The sequence below is a fragment of the Desmodus rotundus genome, chromosome 4 (genome assembly GCF_022682495.2).
Source record: "Desmodus rotundus isolate HL8 chromosome 4, HLdesRot8A.1, whole genome shotgun sequence".
In the NCBI taxonomy this organism is placed as follows: domain Eukaryota; kingdom Metazoa; phylum Chordata; class Mammalia; order Chiroptera; family Phyllostomidae; genus Desmodus; species Desmodus rotundus.
In genome coordinates this window covers 130,032,418-130,058,909 of record NC_071390.1, presented here as the reverse complement: position 1 = coordinate 130,058,909, position 26,492 = coordinate 130,032,418, and the positions used below count along the sequence as shown (strand labels likewise).

Sequence of the window (26,492 nt, the reverse complement as noted above, 5' to 3'; positions counted from 1 at the left end):
ATGCAGCAAACAGGAAAAAGGACCATGGACATGGACAACAGAGTGGTGACTGTGGCAGGGGGGTGGTGTAAAGGGGATAAATGGTAATGGAAAAAATACAATTTAAAAAATAAAACTAAAACTAATAATTGACATTAAAAAAAAAAGAAATGGATGGGGAGATCCTATGTAACCTCTACCCCATTTTCCCCAATTTGACATCCTTCATAACTATAGCACAATATCAAAACCAGGAAATAGTTCTGCCTCCATAGTTATGGTAAACTGAGGTCATTGATTAGCACAGAATTGGAGTTAAATATGAATTTTGAATGAAAATAGCATTCTTTATACTATAAAGCCTTTATTTTAGTAAACAATTCATTATTGCCAGATATACATTGGGGAAGGATGTGCTTTAGATCATTGGTTCTTTTATTTTACTTAAAAAAATTATATATTATTGATTATGCTATTACAATTGTTCTGATTTTTTCCCTCTTTGCCCCCCTCCACCCAACACCCGCACTCCCTCAGGCAATCCCCCCACCATTGTTCATGTCTATGGGTCATGTGTATAAGTTCTTTGGCTACTCCCTATCCTATACTGTACTTTACATCCCATGGCTATTCTGTAACTACCTATTTGTACTTCTTCATCCCCTCACCTCTTCACCCATTCCCCCACATGCCACTCCCATCTGACAACCATAAAAATGCTCTCTGTATCCATGATTCTGTCTCTGTTCTTCTTGTTTGCTTAGTTAGTTTTTTATATTCAATTGTTGATAGAAATGTATTTTTTGCCATTTTATTGTTCATAGTTATGATCTTTTTCTTAAGTCCCTTTACCATTTCATATAATAGTGGTTTGGTGATGATGAACCCCTTTAGTTTCCTCTCGTCTGGGTAGCTCTTTGCCCTTTGATTCTAAATGATAGCTTTGCTGGGTAGAGCAATCTTTGCTGTAGGTCCCTGCTTTTCAGGACTTTGAATATTTCTTGCCAATCTCTTCTAGCCTGCAAAGTTTCTTTTAAGATGTCAGCTGACAGTCTTATCAGAACTCCCCTGTAGCTAACAACCATACTTTGCTGTGTATAATGCGCACTTTAGCCCAAGTTTTTCAGGGAAAAATATGGATGCACATTATACATGGGTGGTACCTGAAATACCCTGTTTCTGTTCTTGTGTTATGTAATTATTTGTTACATAAAATTTATTGTACCATAATAGGTTAAAAAATAAATGCTAAAATATCTTTATAATACAAAATACAAGTATCTAAATATAAATAAATAAATAAATAATTGAATTTAAAAATTAAAACATTTTTTTCCTGAGTGTTTGGGCCAAAAATGTGGATGTGCATTTTACATGGGAGCGCATTATATGTGGCAAAGTATGGTAACTTCTTTTCTCTTGCAGCTTTTATGATTTTTCTCTTTCTCTTTAACCTTTGGCATTTTCATTATGATGTATCTTGTAGTGGGCCTCTTTGCATCCATCTTATTTGGGACTCTCTGTGCTTCCTGGACTTGCATGTCTGTTTCCTTCACCAAATTAGAGAAGTTTTCTTCCATTATTTTTTCAAATAGATTTCCAATTTCTTACTTTCTCTTCTCCTTCTGGCACAACTTTGGTGCAAATGTTGGACCCCTTGAGCTTGTCCCAGAGGCTGCTTACACTATCCTTTTTTTTGGAGTCTTTTTCCTGTTCTGTTCTGATTGGTGGTTGTTTTTTGCTTCCTTATATTCCAAATCGCTGATGTGCTTCCTGGCTTCATCTACTCTACTGTTGTTTCCCTGTTATTTGTTCTTTATTTCAATTAGTGTGCCCTTTGTTTCTGACTGGATCTTTTTTATGCTGGTGAGGTCCTCACTAAGTTCCCTGAGCATCCTTATAACCAGTGTTTTGAAGTCTGCATCTGATAGATTGCTTATCTCCATCTCGTTTTGTTCTTTTTCTGGAGTTTTGTTCTGTTCTTTCACTTGGGCCATGTTTCTTTATTTTGGCAGCCTCCCTGTGTTTGTTTTCATGAGTTAGATACAGCTGCTTTGACTAAATGTCTTGGTAGTGTGGCCTAATGTAGTATGTGTCCTACAGGGTCCAGTGGCACAGCCTCCCCTATCACCCAAGCTGGGTACTCATGCGGGCTGCGTACACCCTCCTCTTGTAGTTGAGCCTTGGTTGCTATTGCCAGGTCAATGGGAGGGGTTTACCCAGGCCAGTCAGCTGCAAGGACTGGCTGTGACCACTGACCACCAACCTCTACCCTCCATGGCAGATCAGCTGCGCAGGGGCAGGTTGGTGGTGCTCTGATGTGGTCTCTAGCTGTCTACGGGGTGCACTGGCCCTGGGGTTTCCTGGGTTGTGCAGGCCAAGGTCAGCCCCCACCTGTGTTTTGCCCATGGCCACCCTGCCTGAGCCATGAAGCAATCTGCGATGGCTGCTGTTTGGGCTGGGCTTGGAGATTCCCAGGCAAAGCCAAGCTGTGAAGCTACCCAGGCTGGCTGCAGCTAATGCCAGGCCTGGGGCTCACTGTTGCTTGTTTGAGAGGATTTAGGAAGTTGTGCAGGAGGAGCCAAGACCAGTCATTCTTGTGAAAAAGCAGCTTGGGTGGGCCTGTAAGTTGGGTGTGGCAGAGTCTCTGGGGATCTGCAAGGTGGGTCAAAGTGTGTTAGCCAGGTTGATGGAGTCTCAGATATGGCACCAACTTGCTGGCTCTGTGGCTCCGGGCAGGGTGGGTTTAGAAAAGGGACAATGGCCTCTGCTCACCTTGATGCCAGATACTTCAGTCTCTCAGTATGCCACTGGCACCTTTCAGAGGGAGTGAGTCTGGTAGGTGAGTCCATGTGTGGGTTCTTTAAGAAGAACTGCTTGTGGCTCCAGCAGTTTCATGCACCAACTCAATCCCTGCTTGTGTTTGCAGCTAGCAGTTCTGGTGACTTATCGTCATGGCACTGGAACTCTGAGCTGCGGGGCTGGGAATCCTAGCTCCCAAGATGTCCCTCCAGAATTTTGGTCTACCACATGTGGGTGTAGGACCAGCCCATTCTGTGTCTGTGCCCCTCTTACTAGTGTGTATGGGTGTGGTTTCTTTAATTTCATAGTTGTCAGACTTCCGTTCCATACGGTTTCTGAGGGGGCTGAGTGATGGTTGTTCTATATTTTGGTTGTAATTTTGATGTAGTTGGGCGAAGAGGGGAGCCACGTCTGTCTGCACTGCCATCCTGACTCGAAGTCTTAGATCTTTGGTTCTTAACCTTTTAAGACATACACGCATTTTAGAAGACAATGAAATATGAACCTTTCAGAAAAAAAACCATATACACAAATATAAATAAAATATTCATGGTTTCACATTCTCTATCTTCACCTCCTAAAATATGCATAGATCACAGGTTAAAAACTTCAGGTTTAGAGTAATATTTAAAGAAATACATTTACTTATATTTGGAGACTGTTTAACAATTCTTATTAGTGGCCCCCCCCAAGACTGCTTATAGAAAAGTCGCCGAAACCCTCATATTTCTTTTTCTTAAAGGGCTGAAAGCTCCGTGGATTTTCTACAGCTCTTGGTTGATTTCAGGGGATGAAAAAACTGCTTCTAGCATTATCGCCCCTGTGATCACATTTTATCTGGACTGCTTTCTTGTGCAGAAAAGGCCTTTGGTCAGTAACTTTCAGATATCTTTCCTTTTTCAGGTCACCATCAAGAACTGGGCAATTTGGGGTCGTGGCTCTGGAGTTAGGGACCAGGCCTGGGATCTTGGAAGCCCATGTAGTATGAGAATGAAACTGGGAGCTCCTGTTAGCTTTGAGCAAGCTGCCAGGAGCCAGGACAGGTATTTACACAGCCAGGCCTCAGAGTGTTAATCAACAAGGAATAGGTCAGAGCAGCAGTCTGGAAGGACGAGGGTAAAGATATTTAAAACAACAACAAGAACAACAAAAAACTCCAGAAAAACGAGCTTATGATCTAATAAGAAGGGTAGGATGAATCGTGATTCTGAGGAAGAAACTTGCCTTAGTCATGTACCTTTTATATACTTCCTGCTGAGGTAAAGCTCATTAAAATATTCTGCTGCCCTGGACCCAGAATCCAGAATTAGCTAGCCTAGAAGAACCTACAAGGAGGTGGTTACACGTGGAAACTTGCGAGTGGAAATAAGGGCTGGTGCTGACACTGTGTATGCGAGATTGGCTGTATTCTGCTCTCATACAGCCAAGGTAAAAGGTCAAAATGCCTTTCCTGTAGTAACTGTATCGTTGCTTATGATGATCTTTTTCCAGTCAGAAGTTTCACAACTGTTCTACCATGAGTTTTCTGCTGATGAATGCCTCATATTTTGCATTAGGGTAGACTTTTGCTACTCTGAGTAAGTTTTTGAGCCTGGTTAGTAAAAGACATTAGTGAAACAAATTTGCTTTCAAAGGCTCTGTATCCTTTTCCTCTTCCTTCCAAATGTGACTAAGACAAAGACTTACGCTGTGGTTTCTCTGCACTGTCAAACCAAGTGTTTGACTCAAGAGGAGAGTGGAGAGTGGAAGGGTGGAGGGTTGATCTGGGCCAGCGCCTGTTCATGACTCTGTAGCACTGTGTTTGTTGGGGTCTCCTGAGGTTGAAGGTCGGCCTCAGTTCTGTAACAGCAGTCACACCTGCATACTGGTGTGCCAGCAACTGTGCTAAACGCCGTAAGTAATCCTCACAGCAACCGTAAAGGTCACTGTTTGTCCGTGAGGAAACTAGAAGTCAAAGAAGTGAACTAACCTAACCAGTGTCACAAGATTAGTTAGTAAAGAAAATGGGACTTGTCCCCATGTATTTCATACTCCTATCTTTAAGTGGACAATTTGCTTCTCAGCTCTGGCTTCTGCAGTATAACCCAATCCCATTCCCCACTTCCAAAAAGGAGGAAATGTGGCTCAGGGACACTGGTTGACACGAACTGCATTCCTCTGGACCGATTAGTGATTCACCAGATGCCATTTTACGACGGAGATAAGCCTTTCCAATATACAGAAATTCTGTTGGCCGGGCCCCTCCTCTGGGTCAGAGGGCTCCGTGAGCATTAAACCAAAGGGAGGATTAGATAACCTGGTGGCGTCTCACATCCAGACTGTAAGACCTGATGAATTCAACACACTCTGTAGCCCAGTAATGGCTGGAATATTCGCTTCTGCCAAATTTAGTCTACCCTGTACAGTGCCAGATACACAATGGTGAAGGTTTGCCTCTTTCCAAAGTCATAACTTTTTGGACTCCATATAACTGAGGGCAGGTGAATCCTCATTTATTTACATTACCTTTAGTTGTTTACACTTTCCAGGATTACTGTATCAGGTCACTTGGCCTGAGGTGCTTTTCACAGACACGTCTTTGGGAGCTTTGGATAGAATCCACTAGAATTTACAAACCAGTATTCAGGGTGGGTTACTTTTGTAATCCCATAACCTAATTCTTTGGGTGTTGATTTTTTTATGAGGCTTTTGCCTCTAAATTTTGAAGAAGTGACTTCCTTAGCATTTGCAACGTTTATTCTCTCAGGCAAGCTCTTCGTAGCATTTCAAGTCTCATGTACTTGAGTACTTGAAGGCTTTAATAGATATGATCAAAATAAGTTAAATGGCTAAAATCTACCACCTATAGTCACTCAATTGTTATGTTAAATATATCTTTAAAATTTTTCAATTACAGTTGACATTCAATATTTAATTAGGTATACAGAATAGTGGTTAGATATTTACATAAATAATGAAGTGATTCCCTTGACAAGTCTAGTACCCACCTGACACCATACATCATTATTAGAATATTATTGCCCATACTTCCTAGGCTGTGTTTTACATCCCTGTGCCTATTGTTCCATTTTATACTTGACAACAAATGGGCAGGCTATGCAAATATTTTACTCATCTTTTTGGATGTGTGACATATGTCATACACAACCATCAAATGGAGAGGAAGAATGACTCTTTAGACCCTAACGGCGGTATCCCAAAAACAGCACCTGGAAAGGTTTCAGGAGAAATTAACATTTGATTCTTTCTTCAGGCCGTGATAGCCTTTCTCCTCTCCTGCTCTGAAAGGAATGGATTCATCCTGTTCTTAGAAGCAGGTTTCTCTTTGCACCAAAAGCTTTGTACAGGAGCCTGCTACACTGTAACAGGAGAGCCCTGAGTTTTCAGTCAGGAAGCTTTACTCCACGGCTAAGGAGGTTCATCACTGAGCAGTGGGGTATGGTATTATGGCAGAAGCCAAGGGGCACTCTGAGGTCTCTTTCTAAATTGGCCACTTTTAGCCTGGTGCAGCTTGCCTACTTTGTGAATTGCTTGTGAAAATGAAATGAGATAATGTTTGCAAGTTTGAAGTCATAAAAGGCTGTACAAATGTAAGTTGTTAATTCAGAACAAAGCAGTAAGCAGGGAGAAAGGAACCAGTTGAACACAAATGCTGTATATACCTTTTCAAGCACCAAATGTTTGGTGCCAATGTTTATTGAACGTTTATCATGTGCCAGGCATGATTATAAATGTTTTATATGTCTTAGCTCATCTAATCCTCACAGCATGCTAATAAGATAGATATTTTGTCACCATTTTATAGATGGGAAGCACTGAAGCAAAGAAAAGTTAAGCATCCTGCCTAAGGTAATATGGCTAGATAATTATGTCCAGGTAACATACCTAATAGTGATGAGATGAAGCTGGGATGCAAATGAGGCAGCCTGGCTCTAGAGCCCAGACTATACAGCTGGCAGCATAATCCTTACTAACTGAATTGGTATTAGGTCTCAGACATTTGTTATGCGTGTCACAAAAAGTTGTTATGCATGTCACAAAAGGTTGTTATGTAAGTCTTGAAAGGTTAAAATTGTGATGAGTAAGACACTTCCCAAGAAAAATGAGTATCTACTAAGGATTTAGATTTGACTCCCTTCCAATGCCTAGTGTTTGTATTTTTATGTCTTATATAAACCTTATCTATATGGGAAGTATAGCCCTTAAACATTCATGTAAAGTAATCCCTTGCACACCTACTTCATCAGCAAAATGGTGGTAATGGAGTTGATTTTTTTTAAGATCTACTGCGGTTGAAAATGGTCAAATGAGAGTGTAGAGGGAAAGTGTTGTAAATTAAATTTCAGACAAGTATTTTGTGCTGAAATCTGTAATAAAAATCAGAAATCAGTTAATATAATTCTAGTAATTTCACTTTTTAAAAATTCATCTGCTAATAGTTGAATCTGATTCTTTCTTTTTTTTTTTTGATAAAAAGTTATCATATTCATCCCACGTCTGGTAGTATCTTTTTCTTTAACATCAATTGGTAGATTTCTGTTTGATTTGTCTGGTTTCTCCTTAATTCTTTTCTTTTGTTTTACCAGTTATATCTTCTGTGTTGATTTGCTCCTTCTACTCAGATGATATAAATGTTCATGTCTATGTAATGAGAGAGAAGGTAGACAGAACTGAGGGAATAAAAACTTAAAATCTTCCCTTCCTTCAGGCACTAAGATAATGCCTTAATTGTTTAATAAATGTTTTTATTGTGAAAGTAACATTTTACAATGGAAAAGTAGGAGGTATAGAAAAGTATTAAGTCCATCAAAAACATCAATCATGTACCTACTTAATAGAAAATTGAGTAATTTTTACATAAAGTTATATCATAAACATGTTTGACTTAAGACTGAAACATAAAAGTGACATAAAAATGTGTTCTTAAATATTTAAATTTACAGCTTTAGATGTAGATGTGTCAAAAATATGTATTTTAGCCCTGGCTGGTGTAGCTCAGTGGATTGAATGTGGGCTGCAAACCAAAGGGTCGCCAGTTCGATTCCTGGTCAGGGCACATGCCTGGGTTGTGGACTGACTCCCCAGTGGGGGCCACGTGAGGGGCAACTACACATTGATGTTTCTCTCCCTCTCTTTCTCCCTCCCGTCCCCTCTCTAAAAATAAAAAAATAAAATCTTTTTAAAAAAGAATATGTACCTTATTTAACTATTCACTAGTAAGCACCTCAAGTTTTCTTTTAATTGATATTGGAAAGGAAGGGAGGAAAGAATGGAAGGGAGGGAGAGAGGGAGAGTGAAAGAGAGAGAGAAACATCAATTTGTTGTTCCATTTATTTATTCATTCATTGGTTGATTCTTGTATGTGCCCTGACCTGGGATCGAACTGCAACCTTGGGTGTGAGGACGATGCTAAAACCAACTGAGATACCAGGCCAGGACCAAGTGCCTCAAGTTTTTAAATGATAATAAGTAAATAACATCACTCTGAATTTCTTGGTACATATCCTAAGAGGGATAAATACCCAGAAGTGGAATTATTGGCAGAAAAAGTAAAAACATGTTAAAGCTTTTGCTATATCTTGCACAATTGCTTTTTTGAAAGGATAAATTAATATTTACTTGCAACAGAAATATACAAAGGGGCTTTTTTAAAAAATTGGATATTTGCATTTAAAATATTTAACAGTTATGGCTTGTCATTGTTTCAGTTGAACAACTCTTCGTACATGTTTAACTAATACTATGCTCTTTTTTTGTTAGAAATCCTTTGCATGTTTATGGAAAGAGTAAGGTGACATAAAAAGTAAATGAATTTGTAATCCTGAATTATATCCTGAACCAGAAAACAGATTTTTTTCCTTTTGATATAAAGGATGTTAGTTGGATCACTGATGAAATTTGAATGTCTATAGATTATAGCAGTGATTTTCAATCAGTGTGCTGCAAGAATTTTTAAAAACTTGCTGTACCTGACTATGGAGTCAAGGGCACTGATCTCTTTTCCCTTAGATTACCAAATAAAAAAATGACAACAGCCAACACAACAACAGGTCTCTGTTGTGTTGGTGAAAGGGAAAATCATGCCTAACTCAACTTTAGAATCATTAGGATGTTTCAGATGAGTACTTAGGGAAATCAGTAGATACTTTGATTTTTCACAGACTTTTGGTAAAGGTTCACACCCACCTAGTGTGCCCACTTTGGGGTTGGGAATGCGATTGAGTGTCAAAGGAAGAGCTGGGGATATAGGTGAAAAAGTGGTAAGAAATGGAAGTAATAGATTAGGTATTAGGTCTAGATCAAGTGGACCTTGTTAGGCCACTGTAAGGACTTGCGTTTTTTATTGTGTTGTCTTTGGAAGGTTTTGAGAGTATCATCTTATTAATAGCTGTAAAGGATCTGGTTGCTGTGAGACCAGACCATAGTGGAATGAGTGGAAACATCATGACCCTTAGGCTGTTGCAGTAGGTGTTGGAGGCCTGGACTCAATAATAGTAGTAATAGTAATGAGAAGTGTTTAACCTAGTGTTCTTCCTGTTGGAAGGTAGAGGGAACAGAAATTTACTGATGACTGGCTGTGTGTTATGAAAAAAAGAGTGAAGGATGACTTAAGGTTTTTGGCTTGAGCCACTGAATGACTGCAAGTTCATGCTGGTCTCCTTGCCTTATAATCTATCATGGGAGGGGCTGTTTCTTGGAGGTTACCTTTGAAGGGCTGGGAGATTAGTTAGGAGGCTGCTGCAATCATTGTGGAAAGAAAGAGGCCTCAATCTGCACAGAGGCTATAGGCATGGAGAGGCATTCAGAGAGCACAGACTTAAGAGACATTTAGAAAAGTAAAAATCACCACTTTGCAAAGACAGTTTAGGGTTTGTTTCATTTTTGTTTTTTTAACTAAAACTGAAGATAGCTGAATCTTTTTTCCCCAGTAAGTCTTACTTATGCCCTAGGGCAGGGCTTACCTGAGGCGTGTCTTTGTATAGCTCTGGAGCTAAGTTAAGAACATTGCTTACGATTTTAAAGGAATAAAAAAAGGAGGGAAGGTGTGTGACAGAGACTGTTTGTGGCCCTCAAAACCTAAAATACTTACTAAGTGGTCCTTTACAGTGTAAGTTTGCCAACCTATGCTGTAGGTCAGTGGTTTTTGAAGTATGGTTTAACTGCTGCTACAGCAGCAGCACCTGGGAACTTGTTAGAAATAAAGATTTTCAGACCTCAGTGCACACTTGCTGAATTAGAAACCATGGGAGTGGGACCCAGCAATATGTATTGGGTTGGCCAAAATGTCTGTTTAGTTTTATCCATAAAATAAAAGATACATTTTTCATTTTTACCAGTAACTATTGATTTGGATATTTTGAGAATGTCAGCTATCTCCTGCATGGTATAACATTGACTGTTCTCAATTAATGTCTCGATTTGATCGCTATCAACTTCAATTGGTCTACCCAACTGTGGAGCATCGTCCAGCAAGACATCTCCAGCACAAAACTTCGCAAACCACTTTTGACACATTCAATCAGTCACAGCACCTTATCTATACACTGCACAAATCTTTTTTTTGTGTGTATGTGTGTTTCAGTTGCATTTTTACCTTTCTGGAAATAAAGCATAAATAATATGCTGAAAACGTTGCATGTTTTTCTTCCATTTTCAATATTAAAATGGCTACACAAAAATTTACCAGTTTTGATTTTTTTAAAATGCTTGCAGATATGACAGCTGTCACAATACAATGTAACAATTGTTTCAAATGAAGTTAAAAAAAACTAGGTGCTACTAGAGACATCTTACAGGGAAAAAAAACAGTTGAAGTTTTTGGGCAACCCAGTATTTTAACAGGTTCCCTCGGTGATCGGAGGCACATTAATTTCTGAGAACCACTGCTCTAGACTTTTTACCTGTGTACCGCGATACATGGTGAATAACAGTGTGGAGCACGAAAACCCCACACTGGAAGCCACACCATGGAAGGTCCATCAGCAGTAGGGGACATAAATTGCAGCAATTAATAATCAATACAATGAAAGTATTCTATAGCTTGTGGTTAAGGGCATGGAGTGTGAAAGCAGATTGCTTGTGTTTGAATCCCAGCTCCACCAAATAGTAGCTGTGTGACCTTGGCAAGTTACTTGACTCCTTTAAGCCTCAGTTTCCTCATCTGTAAAATGGGCATAAAATAATTAACTACTCTATGGGGTTATTGTGAGGCTTAAACAATTATGAAAAGTAATTAGAAGAGTGGCTGGTATATAAGTGTTAGACTTAAAGAGCAATCTGCATATTATGATGCTTTAAGGAAAAACGTGTCAAAGTTCATTTCATAAAGGTGATGGTCTATGTATTTTGCATGTAACAAAATGATTAAGCAACCGGTAAAAACTGTGTCGATTTTAGAGGTTTGAATGTTGGCATGGAAAACTCTGTAAACCTCAGTTTTCACATGTGAAAAGTATTAAAATTGGTCTTACAGGATTGTGAAGAAAAAGGATGAAATGTATATGCCATTATGTTTGGTACATAGGCATTTAATAAATGTGTTCTTTCCTAACTGCCCTTTCTTTCAACATTTCTTCAGCCCTTTCTTCCAAAATTATTCAGCTGTCTTGATATTCTCTGACAGAACTAAGGTGCAGAGTGGCTTCTTGGACTGTAAGATTTGGCTTTTTCCATGAATCAAGGTCAGGAGAGTCAGTAGTCAGTATCTAGTTTTTCCCCGGCGACGCCCCAGGGCCAAGTCTGTGTCTAGATCTAGGACAGGACTGTAATCCTGATATCTCTTGGGATTTTGGCCTTTTAGCTGCCTTGGTTTGTAAAATACTTAGTATGTATTTAGCAACACCTAAATACAGAACAGGCATACAAAGAAATAGATTCTTTTCCCCTCTGTGGAGGCCACAGCATATTTTTTCTACATCCCAGGGCCTAGATCCAGTAGGCTCCAGATTTTTGTATATATATATAGCTTTGATCTGTTAGGGTAAATTTGAGTTTCTCGGTGGAATTTAAAATCATTTCCTAGAATGGAGTAATAAACAATATAGGTGAGTTTAGGGTGTAAACAGCTGAACCCCCTGGTGGCATTTTAAACTCTAGAGCAGCAAAGAACATGCTACTAGTTCAAAAAGAAAATTCCCTCCCTCTTAACGTTAGTAATCAATAGGCACCCTCCAAAAACAGCCCAAAAGACACAGCGCTGCGGGCGCACCGGCTCCAGTTCCGGCGCGATCTCGAAGGGCGGCAAGGCCAGAGCCTTCAGGCAGGAGAAAGGCAGCCTCCTTGTGACGTCAAATCAGCGGACTCTAGTACCGGCTTCAGGCCGGTTCCGGTTCCCCGACTCTCTGGGCGCGAGAGTACGTGAGCGCGGCGGCACTCTGCGCCTGCTCCGCAGAGGGACGCGAGAGGGTTGGGTCCAGTTCGCGAAGGAGATGCGTGATTGGCTGAGGCGGGTTCCCCGGCCCTTTTGGCAGGGGTAAAACAATAAGAGGGGGCGGTGGCAAAGGGGGCGGGACGTACGTGTTCCTGGTCGCTCGCCGCAGCGCTTGGCGCCGGGGAAGAGCAGGTTGTGAGAGACCGAGCTCGCGGCTCTCCTGCTTCGGAGGCGTGACGTTTGTCGGAGGCAGGGGGAGGCGAGCGAAAAGAATCCGCTGCAGCAGGTTGGGTTCTCTGCGACTCTCCTGCTGACCTCCGCGCGACGTACCCGCCGCCGCTGTTGGTTGGAGGTGTGTGAGGGGGCCGGGAAGGGTTGTCGGTGTGGTGGTCGGAAGGGGACGTTCCTGTCGTGTTCCTTGCGCGCGGCGGCTCGAGGCAACCGCCCACAGCGTGAACCCCGGTGTCGGAGGTTTAGCGGTAGAGAGACATTGTTCTTGCCGGCTGCCTACGCTGCCGTGTATGCGGGAGAGAAGCGGAGCGTTTCCTCTCAGGTGAGGGGTGGGAGGCCGCGTGGGGAGGGAGGGAGGTGACCGATCGGCGTCGTGAGCGCTCCGAGCGCACAGGTGGAGCCAGGGTTTGTTGGGGATGTGGTGGCGAGCTGGGAAGGGGGGCGCAATAGTTCCCAATGGCGCGCTAATGGAGGCTTACTGGGGACGGTGAGGGAGTGGGCATTCCGGAGGGGATGTTTTAGGTGCGGAGCCACCACTCTTATCTCTGATTCCTCTGCGGCTCTCCTTCCCGGTTCCCTGCGAGCCGGGAGGCGGTCGCCGCCCCGCCCGTGGGGGAGGGGGAAAGAGGCTCTGTCGGTGTAGGCAGAAGCGACGCAGATGCGAAAGTAGAGGCCTCCGGGCACCATTTCTGAGCACGGAAACAGAATCCGGGTTTGAAGGCAGCCGCTGCTCTGCTTACCCGGTACCTAAGTGTTCCGCGGTCTTTGCCCCCCCCCCCACTCGGGTTTCCCCCAGCGTGTTCGGAAATTGGTGCTCTCTCTAACGTATGCTCCTTCGTGCCCTTTTTACGTAGACGATTCTGTATTGATCTAGCAATACAGAAGGAGAGAGGTTTGAGTGCTTTGGGGAATGTATTTCTTTCTCTTACCCCACTTGGGGCGGGGCGGGGGAGATGGGTAGGATAGTTACAGGGACGAACTAAGCTTCCCTATGTAGTGTTTTGTTAGTCGAATCTGGTTGAATTTTACCTGCCTCTCTAAAAGCATATATTTAAGATGGCCCTGTGCTGCTTTGGAGCGAATATAGATTTGCATCTATAATTTTCCGCATAGATCAGTATTTTTCCTTTTCCAGGTCTACTTAATTTTTTTTTTTGAGGGGAGGTATCTTTGCTCCCTTAAACAAACAAAAAACAGAACACGTGCACCGAAGGTGCAGCCACAGCAAAGTTGTCTCCTCTAACCCCCATGTGAGTGTTGTGTTGCTAACTTGGGTTAGAATGCTGTGTTTTTAGGTTCAAGGCTCCACACCTCACGTTAGTCTTCCAAATGTTAGCATTGCAGTACCTGGTTCGGTGAACCATTCACCGCCGTCAGGGAGCCCCCACACGCTAGAGGGGAAGAAGATGGGAATTCCTTGTCCAGCTCCATATTTGGCAGTTAATATAGCCTTAGGCATGTGAGCAAAGTTTCTAAGTAAACGTTTGGCCCTTTTACTATCCAGTGGTCCTTTTGATGTCCAAAATTTCTGGCCCTAAAAAATAGTATGATTAATTTGAACTTCTTGGAATTTAATTACGTGTTTCTTTAGTGATATTTATTACCTTTTTGTTTTAATTTTTAGAACTAAGTCATGTGACTTAATCTTTAACTGTTGTTTAATTTTGGAAGGTTATCAGGAATTGTAGATAGGATAAGGACTTCAAATGGATTACTTACTAAGAGCTGTTCAGATTGCGAGTATTCAAGGCTGAAATATTAGCCAATAGTGAACAACTATTAAGAGTGGAGAGGAAAAAAAAAGAAGTGGAGAGAACCAGAATGCCTGTGGGGTGGGTGGGGATCAAAGGTAGAACCAAGAAGTATTAATTTGGTAGTCCAATTGAGGGCTCATTTTGCAAGCGACCGAGCACTTGAATTGCCAGCACACAAGTCTTAAATGTGAATAGTATTGGCACTGTTGGTAGCAGGAAATATTCTCTGTGTTTCATAAATGAGAGATCAAAAATGAAAATTGCCTTAATTACTGAAAAATCTATAAAATTATTAATAATGTTTTAAGATTTTTAATAGCTTTCTTACCCTGCAGAAGTATTGCTGTTGATTACCCATTGTCAGGATTGAGGATTTTTTCCTACATTGCTTGATATAAGACCTTTTCCTAGATAATTTATGCTGAGGGGGCATAGGGGTGAAAATTTTCAATTCTGGTTTTTATAGGTACAAACTTAAGGGTTGTTTCTGAACTTCTAAATTCAGTAAAGTTTAATTGACAAGCATAACTTAGTTACTCTCCACTGGTGGCACTTGTTTAAGAGCTAATAGGGAAAATTGGTTCTTCTGCCAGAATTCTGGACTGACTCAGAAGCAATAGTAAATTTCTTGACTGCTTTATCTCAACTTATTTTAATCTCTGTATATTTTGCCTTCTTTTGATATACCTTTCTAGTATGTTGGGATGACTACTAGATTTCCTATTATGTTACTGTCTCCTGCTTTTTAGCTTTCACCAACAATATCAAATATGGGAACAATTGGGCTTTGAAATTTTTTTTTTATTTTCTTGGGTCTTTGGCTGTTCTTCCAAAGAGATTATTTTTGACCTGTGTAATGAAAGCATCACCAGAGGCGCAGGACACCTGATTTCAGATTCTATCTCATAACTAACGAGGAACCTTGAACTCCTTCCTTTTCTTAGGCTTTCTAAATACCAGTTTCCTTTTTTTGTAAATGAAGCTAATATCCTATCTGTGTCAAGGAGATAAAGGAACATGTAGGTTACTTGTTGAACTTTCAAGCATAATGTAAACATGCTTTTTGTAGGACAGCATGTCCTCTCCTAATACTTGGTCACTTTTAATAGTATTGAGCTTCAAAACTTGCCTCCTTATCTTTGGGGTGTAAAAAAAAGAAAAGGCTTACATCTACAACTACCATTTATTGTTTATTTCTACCACTGGTTCTTGGATCTTGATTGTGATGTCTTCATTCTGTGGTCTGCCACCACAAATGAAAGGTCTTTGCTGTAAAGAGAGAGAGAGAGATTGAGACAGATTGTACATTGCTGTTTGATTGATAAAGTCATTTTTAAACAAAGACCCATCTGGAATATAGGAAAGTTCTAGTTTTAATATGGGGTTAGTTAGAGAATGAGTATAGCCCAAGGTTCACTGAGAAGGGGCCTGGGCCTGACTTGAATGAGCCCAGAGTGAGGGGCTCTAGAAGGGAAAGGGATTAACTATTTAGCAGATAAGCCCTGTCATAGCCCTTGGTATTTTTTTTTCCTCGTAAAAACTACATTGAACCTTGGCTGGTGTAGCTCAGTGGATTGAGTGCTGGCTGCGAGCCAAAGGGTCACCAGTTAGATTCCCAGTCAGGGCGCAAGCCTGGGTTGTGGGCCAGGTCCCTAGTGGGGGCCACATGACAGTCAACCATTTACATTGATGTAAGTTAAAAAAAAAACTGCATTCTATTAGTAGAGATATTATTTTTATAAGATAGCAAGATACATGGCACATATAACTTTACAGTGCTGAAAAAAATTTTATAGATTTTTCTATTCTAAATATCATTTTCTTTTTGTTTCTTGGGGGTCTTTTTTGTTTTTTGTTTTTTTAAATAAGATGACATGGTGTCTCAACTTCATAGCAGTTTTCATTTTGGCCATTTTCTCTGAGCCTTGAAATAGCCACCAAAGTGTGACATGAGAGGAAAGATGCCACACTTACAGTCATTTGTGATAGATGGTGGTCAGGACACTCCAGGCTCCTCAGAGAATTTTTGATTGTCTATTTTCATGCTTATCTATAGTGGTTGTGGTTGCGGCTAGGTGTTTGACATTAACAATTATGATTAGATTTTATGGTTATTTGCAGATCTAGCTATTTTATCACTGTATGGATAATAGTCTGTTTTCTTTAATAAAAATGAAGTTGCCATCTCTGAGATCTCTGAGATTAAGGAGAATTGATGGGATACAAAATGACTGTTTTTTATTGAAATCTGCTCTGATAATTATTTTGCTATGATAGTAGATCAAAAAAATTAATATCATTGTCTTGCCCAAGTGCCTGTATTGCCATGACATTATTGAAATCAGACCTTAGTTACAAATTTTATGCTGTTTTTCAGTGTTTTTTCCCTATGGTTTTATAGTATTTGACAATATTTTCATGACTGCACATGAACTGATGTTTCCCTGTTGGGGTTCAGTTTATTACCTATATGTTTGTAAGACCATTAATACCAGGTTATCTGACAATATAGTACTACGTCAGGTAAGCACAACAAGTATTTTTTTAAACTACCTTTTGGAAATATTAAAGTTGGAGGGTGTACCTTACAATCTAGGCAGTAGGTTTTTCTTTATATTCTTTCTCTATGTAGCTGCTCATTTTTAATTCTAGTGTGGTATCTTTACTGGTCTGTTTCTCCCATCTCAGGCTTTTCAGTTTTTTCTTCAATTAGTTGGTGATATTTAAGCACACTCAGACTTTAACCATTAATGGTCACTAATGTAGGCAAACTGTCAGTACTTTTTTGATTTATTTGTGCTAAATGAATGTTCACATTTTAAAAGATTGTATTTATAGAGGGAAAGGGAAGGAAAAAGAGAGGGAGAGAAACATCAGTGTGTGGTTGCCCCTCATGCACCCCCTCCCCTCTGGGGACCAAACCTGCGACCCTTTGGTTCACAGGTAGGCACTCAATCCACTCAGCCATGGCTGAATTTTCACACTTTAAACCTTTATTCTAGAGCTGTGTTTCCTAACCAGTAATTCATATCTGTTAAATGGTTATCAGAAACTAAGTGAAAATTTTTAAATATGATTTTTAAAACTACAAGGTTAATATGTTTTTTTAAATACTCAGACAGTGTAGTAAATATCTTACTGGTGATCTTAAGAATTGGTATGTAGTTTTCCTTGTTTTTTCCTAGGCCTGTAATACATATATCATGTATATTTCTTTTTGTATCATGCCTTTTTGCCAAGGATGGTACCTTTATTCTACAATTTGATTATTATACTTAACTTTTGTGGACAGTATTTCTTGTTTATATTTATAACTTTCCTGCTTTTCCCTATTTCTGTTGAGTGTGTAATTCTGCATTTTATAGTAAATCATTTCCCTCTTGATGGGCATTTAGATGATTCTTTTTTGGCAGTGAAAAGCCTTGAATATACATCTTTGTGCTTGTATTTTTTTGTGATATGTCTTTAAGTGAGATAACTGTATGTGTTCATTTTTATTACTTTGATCAAAACTGAAATTATATCTCCAAAAGGTTTTAACAGTTTATATTTTCACCAATACTGTATGTGAAAGAGCCTGCTTTCCCACATTTTTTATTTAAATCTTACCAGAGGATATGTGTACTGATTTGAGAGAAACATGAAACATCAATTGGTTGCCTTCCTTGCACACCCCAACCTGGATGGAACCCACAGCCTTTTGGTGTATGGGATGACACGCCAACCAACTGAGCACCTGGACAGGGCTCCCACACTGCTACCAGTACTGAAAATATTATCAATCATTTTAATTTTTGTTAATCCCAGTGGTGAAAGATGGCAACTTTGAATAAATTGCCTTTTTTGAACTGTTAAATAGTGTCAGTGTACCATGTTTCTCCAAATATTTGGTATGTGGTATATTCTCCATAAGTGGTTGTGAAGTGATTGACGTAATGAAGCATAATTGCATTAATTGAGGAATAATTTACAAACAGTAAAAACCCCTCTTATTACATGCTTTGTTATATGACTTTGGAGAGAGAAACACAGCCATGAACCTACCACCATGATCAAGATCCAAGATATTTTCATCACCTCTGAGGTTCTCATGTTCTTTTATAGTTGTTTCCCTTCTCCCTCCAGCTGCTGGTCTGATTTAGTCTTATAAGTTTTACATTTTACAGAATGTCCTTCTTTAGCTTTGAATAATGTTTCTGAAACTCATTCATGTTGTTGCATAAGTTTGTTGCTTTTTCTTTTTCTTTTGAGCAGTATTCAGTTGCAAGGACTAATACCACACAATTTCTTTTTTCATTAACCTAGCTAATGGTCATTTTGTTGTTTCCAGGTTTTGAGTGCTTATTTTCATTTATTGTTTTTTTGAATTATATCTTATTGATTATGCTATTAGAGTTGTCCTGATTTTCCCCCCTTTGCCCCCTCCACCCAGCAACCCCCACTCCCTCAGGCAGTCCCCACACCATTGTTCATGCCCATGGGTCGTGTGTAAATTGTTTGGCTACTACATTTCCTGTACACCTTGCTATTCTGTAACTACCTATTTGTACTTCTTAATCCCCTCACTTCTTCACCCATTCCCCTACACCACCCTCCTATCTGGTAACCATTAAAATGCTCTCCATATCCATGATTCTAACTCTGTTCTTGTTTGCTTAGTTTGTTCTTAGATTCAAATGTTGATAGATATGTATTTACTGTTGTTCTGTTGTTCATAGTTTTGTTGTTTATTAATAAAGCTGCCATAAACAATGTACAGGTCTTCGGACATATGCTTCATTTCTCTTGGGTAAATATGGAGGAGCAGGATTGCTGGGTAATATGAGATGCGCATGTTTAAGTTTATAGGAAACTGCTGTACTGTTTTCTGAAGTGACTGTAACATTTTTTATTCCTACCAGCTTTCTGTATCTTTGTAAACAGTTAGTACTTCTACATTTTTATGTTAGTTGTTACTCTAAATGTTCAGTGATATGTTATTGCCTAATTGTAGAAATCTAGAAGCATTAGGAGAGGTCATTGGATTTTTGAGAAGAATTGTGACTTTCTAGAAAATGACATTAAGGGAAAGCTCAATTATAATATGTGAAAGGGGAATAGTAAAGAGGAAGACTAAGCCAGATGCATATTTGGTAATTTAGGGTAGAATATGATTAATAAAACACCATGATAAAGACCCAAAGTAATCTGAGAAATCAGAGGAAAGACAGTTATATTCTACTGAGCAAATAGGAGACATTTTCAGAGCACAGTATTTTAGCTGGACCCAAATGTGAATGCATAGGGTTTCAATCATTAGATGGAAAAGTATGGAGAAGGAGTGCAAGGTGTTCTTGTTAATAGACTTCTTGAAACCTGGCATTGGAGCAACCTAATCTAACTATTAGATACATGAGTATATTTACTATATTTCTGCTGAATTGTTCAGTTAGTAGGGACTAGCTGTTCATAAGCTCTTTCAGGTTATTCTTTCATTGCTTTATATTGAACCTAAATCTATCTTCCTCTGATTTTTTTTTTAAAGATTTTATTTGTTTTTAGAGAGGGGGTAAGGACAGGAACAAGAGAGGAAGAGAAACATCTATGTACAAGAGATAAAATTGATCAGTTGTCTCTCCCATACCCCCCACTGGGGACCTGGCCTGCAACCCAGGCATGTGCCCTGGCTGGGAATCGAACCAGCAAGCCTTTTGGTTCACAGGCTGGCACTTAGTCCACTGAGTCACACCAGCCAGGGCACCTTCCTGTAATTTCCATTTATTGTTCAACCAGTACTTAACTTGTATTGTACAAAGTAGAACAGAAATGTAAACTCATTTTCAACATTACATTTATACTAGTCTGAGGTGGTTTGCTTTGGGAGCAGTCCCATGTATATCTAGTAATTTCACTGACTTTTAACTGAAAAGTAAACAAAAACCTAAGTACTTAACTAAAAGCTGAGGTTTTAGTCATGGAAAAATAGAGGGTAATAACTTTGGTTGAGAGTTTTAATTTTTTTTTAATCCTCATCAGAGGATATGTTTATTGCTTCTAGAGGGAGGGAGGGAGGTAGCTAGACATCCATGTTAAAGAGAAACATCACTTGCCTCCAGGCCAGGGATCGAATCCACATTCTTTTGATGTTTGAGATGATGCTCCAACCAAGCCATCTGGCCAAGACGATAACAGTTTTGTTTTGTTTTTAAGTATTTATTTTGAAATTGAAGAAAACTGAGCATATTGTAGGTATCAGTGTGAAGCTTGCTGTAACTTTCTCTTCTATATTATTTGTGTATATGTGTTAACTTTCTTCCTGTCCTCCACTTCCCTCTTAGTGGGTTATAGGTAGGTATTAAGAGATTTAGAAAAGATAGTGACATAGAGCAGTTTCCCTGGAAATACCCTTCAGGAATTAGTCTAGGCAAATGGAGAGGAAACATTTTAAGAAACAGGAATGAATAAAAGAATACTGATGAAGATACACAGGGATTTTTTGTTTGTTTCATGTCTAATTTTTATTCTGAAATGTAAAGCTCTTCTGAATTAAAATACAGTTGACATACAATGTTATATTAATTTCAGGTGCAGAACAGAGTGAGATTTCATATTTATGCACCTTACAGAGTGATCTCTACAAAAAGTCCACTATCCATCTGTCACGATATGAAGTTATTGTGATATTAACAGTCCTTACATTGTCCTGTACATCCCCATGACTATTTACATTGTACCTCCTAATCCCCTTAGCCTTTTTGTCCATACCCCCACCGCCCAACCCTCTGGCAATTACCAGTTTTTCTCTTATCTATGGATCAGTTTGTTCATTTTAGTTTTTTAGATTCCACCCCTAAGTGAAATGATAACAGTATTTGTCTTTCTCTGACTTAATTTCACTTAACATAATACCATCCGGGTCCATCCGTCTTGTTGCAAATGGCAAGATCTGTTTCTTTTATGGCTGAGTGACACCCCAGTGCATTGTGTGCACACACACACACACCTCTATCCATTCATCCAGTGAGGAGCGCCTGGGCTGCTTCAGTGACTTGGCTAGTGTAAATAATGCTAGCCCAGCTTCTCCTTTTTTTTTTTTTCATTTTCATTTATTTATTTCCAGTCTCTGTATGACTTTCAATCTGGAGTCTCATGTAGACAGTATATGTAGGGGTCTTGTTTGTTTTTTTTTTTTAACCATTCAGACATCCTGTTTTTGCAATGGAGCACTTAGTCAACTTCAAAGTAATTATTGATAGGTATGTGCTTATTGCCATTTTAATTGTTTTCATACTACATTTATAAGTGGTTGGTCTACTGTCTTTACTATATGTTTGCCTTTACCAGTACATGTTTTTTCATCTTATTTCTAGTTTGGGTCTTTTCCACTTAAAGAATTCCCTTTAACATTTCTTGTAATGCTGGTTTCATGGTGACGAACTCCTTTAACTGTTGCTTGTCTGATAAAATCTTGATCTCTCCTTCTATTCTGAATGATAACCTTGCTGGGTAGAGTATTCTTGGTTGTAGGCTTTTTCCTTTCATCATGTTGAATATATCATGCCACTCCCTTCTGGCCTGCAAAGTTTCTGTTGAAAAGTCTGCTGACAGTCTTATGGGAATACCCTTGTATGTAACTAGTTGTTTTTCTCTCGCTGCTTTTAAGATTCTCTCTTTATCTTTAACTTTCAGCAACGGAATTATAATGTGTCTTGGTGTGGGTCTCTTTGGGTTCATCTTGTTTGGGACTCTCTGTGCTTCCTGGACTTCGATATCTGTTTCCTGTGCCAAATTAGGAAAGTTTTCAGCCATTATTTCTTCAAATAGGCTTTCTGTCCCTTTCTCTCTTCTCCTTCTGGGACCCCTATGATTCTAATGTTAGTACACTTGATGTGGTCCCATAGGTCCCTTATGCTATCTTCTTCATTCTTTTTAATTCTTTTTTTTAAAATATATTTATTGATTATGCTATTACAGTTGTCCCATTCCCCCCCCCCTCACTCCACTCCATCCTGCCCACCCCTTCCCTCCCACATTCCCCCCCTATAGTTCATGTCCATGGGTCATACTTATAAGTTCTTTGGCTTCTACATTTCCTACACTATTCTTACCCTCCCCCTGTCTATTTTCCACCTATCATCTATGCTACTTATTCTCTGTACCTTTCCCCCCCTCCCCCTCCCACTCCTCTATTGACAACCCTCCATGTGATCTCCATCTCTGTGGTTCTGTTCCTGTTCTGGTTGTTTGCCTAGTTTGCTCTTGTTTTTGTTTTAGGTGTGGTCGTTAATAACTGTGAGTTTGCTGTCATTTTTACTGTTCCTATTTTTGATCTTCTTTTTCTTAGGTAACTCCCTTTAACATTTCATAGAATAAGGGCTTGGTGGTGATGAACTTCTTTAACTTGACCTTATCTGAGAAGCACTTTATCTTCCCTTCCATTCTAAATGATAGCTTTGCTGGATACAGTAATCTTGGATGTAGGTCCTTGCCTTTCGTGGCTTGGAATACTTCTTTCCAGCCCCTTCTTGCCTGTAAGGTCTCTTTGGAGAAATCAGCTGACAGTCTTATGGGAAGTCCTTTGTAGGTAACTGTCTCCTTTTCTCTTGCTGCTTCTAAGATTCTCTCCTTCTGTGTAATCTTAAGTAATGTAATTATGATGTGCCTTGGTGTGTTCCTCCTTGGGTCCAGCTTCTTTGGGACTCTCTGAGCTTCCTGGACTTCCTGGAAGTCTATTTCCTTTGCCAGATTAGGGAAGTTCTCCTTCATTATTTGTTCAAATAAGTTTTCAATGTTTTGTTCTTCCTCTTCTCCTTCTGGCACCCCTATAATTCGGATGTTGGAACGTTTCAAGATGTCCTGGAGGTTCCTAAGCCTCTCCTCATTTTTTTGAATTCTTGTTTCTTCATTCTTTTCTGGTTGGATGTTTCTTTCTTCCTTCTGGTCCACACCATTGATTTGAGTCCCAGTTTCCTTCGCATCACTATTGGTTCCCTGTACATTTTCCTTTGTTTCTCTTGGCATAGGCTTCATTTTTTCATCTGGTTTTCAAACAGATTCAACCAATTCTGTGAGCGTCTTGATAACCAGTGTTTTGAACTGTGCATCCGATGGGTTGGCTATCTCTTCCTCGCTTAGTTGTATTTTTTCTGGAGCTTTGAAGTGTTCTGTCATTTGGGCCTTTTTTTTTTTTTTTTTTTTTTTTTTTTGTCTTGACTCGTCTGTTATTTTAAGGGGCCTTAGGTGTTCACCAGGGGCGGGGGTACGCTGGTTTCTGTGCTGTGACGCTGTACGTGGGGGGGGGGGGGCGGAGAGGGAGCAACGGGTGCCCACTCCACTCTCCACCAGATTTCAGCCACTCCTTCCGCTACCCACAATCAAATTGGGCTCCTCTGGTGCTGGTTCCCGAGTGGGTGGACTTGTGCACAGTCTAGGCCCCTGTGGGTCTCTCCAATGGTGACCTCTCATGTGAGGCTGGGAGTCTCTTCTGCTGCCGCCCCAGCCCCCCATGGGTGTTTTCAATCAGAGGTCTGAGGCTTTATTTCCTTGCACTGGAGTCCTGGGTTGCGCGGTCTGCTTTGCTCCCCACTGTTTCTCCGGTTTATCTGTGCGCGAATGTGGGGCCTCAGGGTGCTACCCGCTGCTCTGCCTGCCCCGTTCTCTGCCACTCTTGAGTCTGACCCTCTCGGTTTATCTGTGCGCGAATGTGGGGCTGCAGGGTCTGCCCATGGTCAGACTGCCTGCCCCGTTTATCCCACACTCCGCCAGTCTCGGTCCCACCACAGCCACGCGAGTCCTCTCCGCCCCGGCTGCCTGTCTCCACCCCTCCTACCGGTCTGGATGAATGTTTATTTTTTATTTCCTTGGTCTCGGACTTCCTTGCCGTTTGATTTTCTGTCAGTTCTGGTTGTGCGAGGAGGCGCAGTGTGTCTACCTACGCCGCCATCTTGGTTCTCTCGATTCTTTTTTCTTTTTGATCTTCCAGTTGGGCGACTTCCACTATCCTGTTTTCCTGATTGCTGGTCCATTCTTCTGTGTCTTCAGATTTGCTGTTGATTCCCTGCCAAGATTTTTTTATTTCAACTGTTACGTTCTTCAGTTGTGTCATGTCCTTTCTTAGAGTGTTTAGGTCTTTGTTCAAGTTGCTGAAGTTCTGACTGAGGTCCTTCGTTTGTCTGCACAGTTGAATGAGCATCTTCATGACTGTTACTTTGAACTCTTCGTCTAGTAGACAGCCGACTTAAGTTTCATATAGTTCTTTTTCTGGGGGTTTATCCTGTTTTTTTGTTTGGAACATATTCTTTTCTATCTTCATTTTGCCTGTCTGTTTCTATGTATTATATTAGGTAGGTAAGCTAAATCTCTTGGTCTTGAAAAATTGGCCTTATTTTCCTGTGGGGCCCTTATTTTGATGTCCCCCTTGTCACCAGAACCAGGTGGTCTAGAGGGGGGAGTAGTACAGCTTCCTGTTGTGGCTGGGCCACAACTTCTGTGGACACACTAGCAGGCAAGGCTGCTATCTGGCCTGCTGGCTGTGAGGCGTGGCCATGACTGTTGCAGGCTCACTGGAATGCAGGGCAAGGCTTTGATGTGGCTGGCTGCAAAGCCCACCGCCACTGTTGCAGACACACTGCTGTGTGCCGGTGCTGAGTGATGCTGCCCACTGTGTGTGGCAGGGCAGGAGGTGCTTTAGAGGGGTGCTACCATGGGTAGGCCCTCAGGGAAATGCCAGGGTTGGACGAACAGTGTTAGCAAGGTTAATGGACAATGTCGGACCAGCCAGGTTCAAGGAAGAGGAAGAATGGTACCCACCAGCACCTGTGGCACTAGCAAGTTCCAACAGATCCCTGTCCCTCCAGCACACATGCTAAAATTAGTCAATGTATCACACATACATTAGTCATGTATGACCTAGCCGCTTTTCAGACTGCTCCCTCTGTGCCAGAACTCAGAAAGAGTGCAACCTGGGTTTCCTACGGCCCTTTGGCTCTCCCAGCTGTAAGCCTTGCTGGTTTTCAAAGACAGATGTTATGAGGGCTCCACTTCCTGATTCAGGTCAATCAGGCTTCATAGTCTTGTAGGCTTGACCAGAGATCATGTCTTCATTTGTAAATTAGGAAATTGAGGTCCAACAAGGTCCTGACTTAACTATTCTGAACCTGTAATTTGGATCCATCTTCCTCTCACACTTCTTTCTTATATACATTGGCCATGCGTGAATGATAAACAAAACTTTATATTGCTCAGTTTTATCCAAATCCCAAACTACCTTGTTTGGTGGTTCATCTATAATTTATCCCTAGTGCTTCTTTGATGCATTCCTCATTTATTGAATTGTTATTTTCCCTACTCTGGGATAAAGTGGAAAGATGGAAGAGATGGCAGTTCCATGTATAGAACATGTAAATTAGTCTGTCATTAAAAAATAGAGCAGTCAGTCAGTTAGGTTCTACCTTCTCCCCCCAATACCTTTCCTTTCTGCTTGATTTCTATCAACCAATTATTTTTAGCCTTCTAAATTCAGATTCACTTTAAGTCAGAGTTACAGTAAAGAAGTAACTGATCTGTGAGTTATATTTGCCAGTGTAATTAATTTAAACAAAATCCTGAGTGACATCTTTATTTCATTTTATCATGGAGCCTCCTGCACCTTAAAAAAGAGGCTCTGCATAGCCTCTTATGTATGGCTTTTTAGACTTTTACCAGATTGGCATTGCCTTTTCTCATTTACCATTTCAAGTTACCTCCTTTGAATAAATGATTTATTGAATAATAATCAAGTAAAAGTTACTGCTAGCTCTGATCTACAGACTTTTTAGTGCATTTTGACCCCTTCTTTGATACTGATAAGTGTATTTGGTTACTTTTTTTACTTTGGTTATATGTAAGCCAGAAAAATATTAGGTGAATATGTACCTTATAAATGTGATGGGAGATTTGGGGTAAATGACAAAGTGCCAATGTAGAAAATCTGGAAATACAGAGAAGAAAGAGGGAAAAATGAGAATCCCCAACCCCAGGAACAATCCCTAACAGCACTATTTCTGACTTTTAACCATTTGAACAAAACTATTTTGTACCTATTTTTTTCCCCCCACAGGATAAGTTAGTATCTTCCCACATACTATTTTTAACTTTAGTTGTTACAGTATTAAAGTATGTGTACTTTCTACATTTTAGCTCATAAAATTTTAGTTTATAACATTTTACTAGGTAAGCCTACTATTCTTCACCCTTCTACATCATTCCAAATGAAAATACTATGTTACTTAGCTTTGTTACTTTAAATGTAGCAAATGAAAGTCCTTCATGCCTCATCTTCCTCTTTTACCTCCTTGGCCTGCTTCTTGGGCTACACTAGGGGTTCTTTTCTTGCTACT

The 26,492-nt window shown here is 40.3% G+C and overlaps 1 protein-coding gene across 4 annotated transcripts in view; it reads left to right on the top strand.

Moving 5' to 3' along the window:
* The window catches only part of G3BP2 (G3BP stress granule assembly factor 2), an 81,082-nt gene that overhangs the window by 37,198 nt on the left and 17,392 nt on the right, over nucleotides 1–26,492 (top strand). Inside the window, exon 1 of one of the 4 annotated variants that reach the window (XM_024579433.4) lies at nucleotides 12,283–12,503. The exons of 2 other annotated variants lie outside the window; for them this stretch is intronic. The gene's annotated coding sequence lies outside the window, so the exon portion shown is untranslated. Of the gene's footprint in view, nucleotides 1–12,282; nucleotides 12,504–26,492 lie in introns of those variants that run through there. One more of the 4 variants, XM_024579453.4, reaches the window with a different exon arrangement.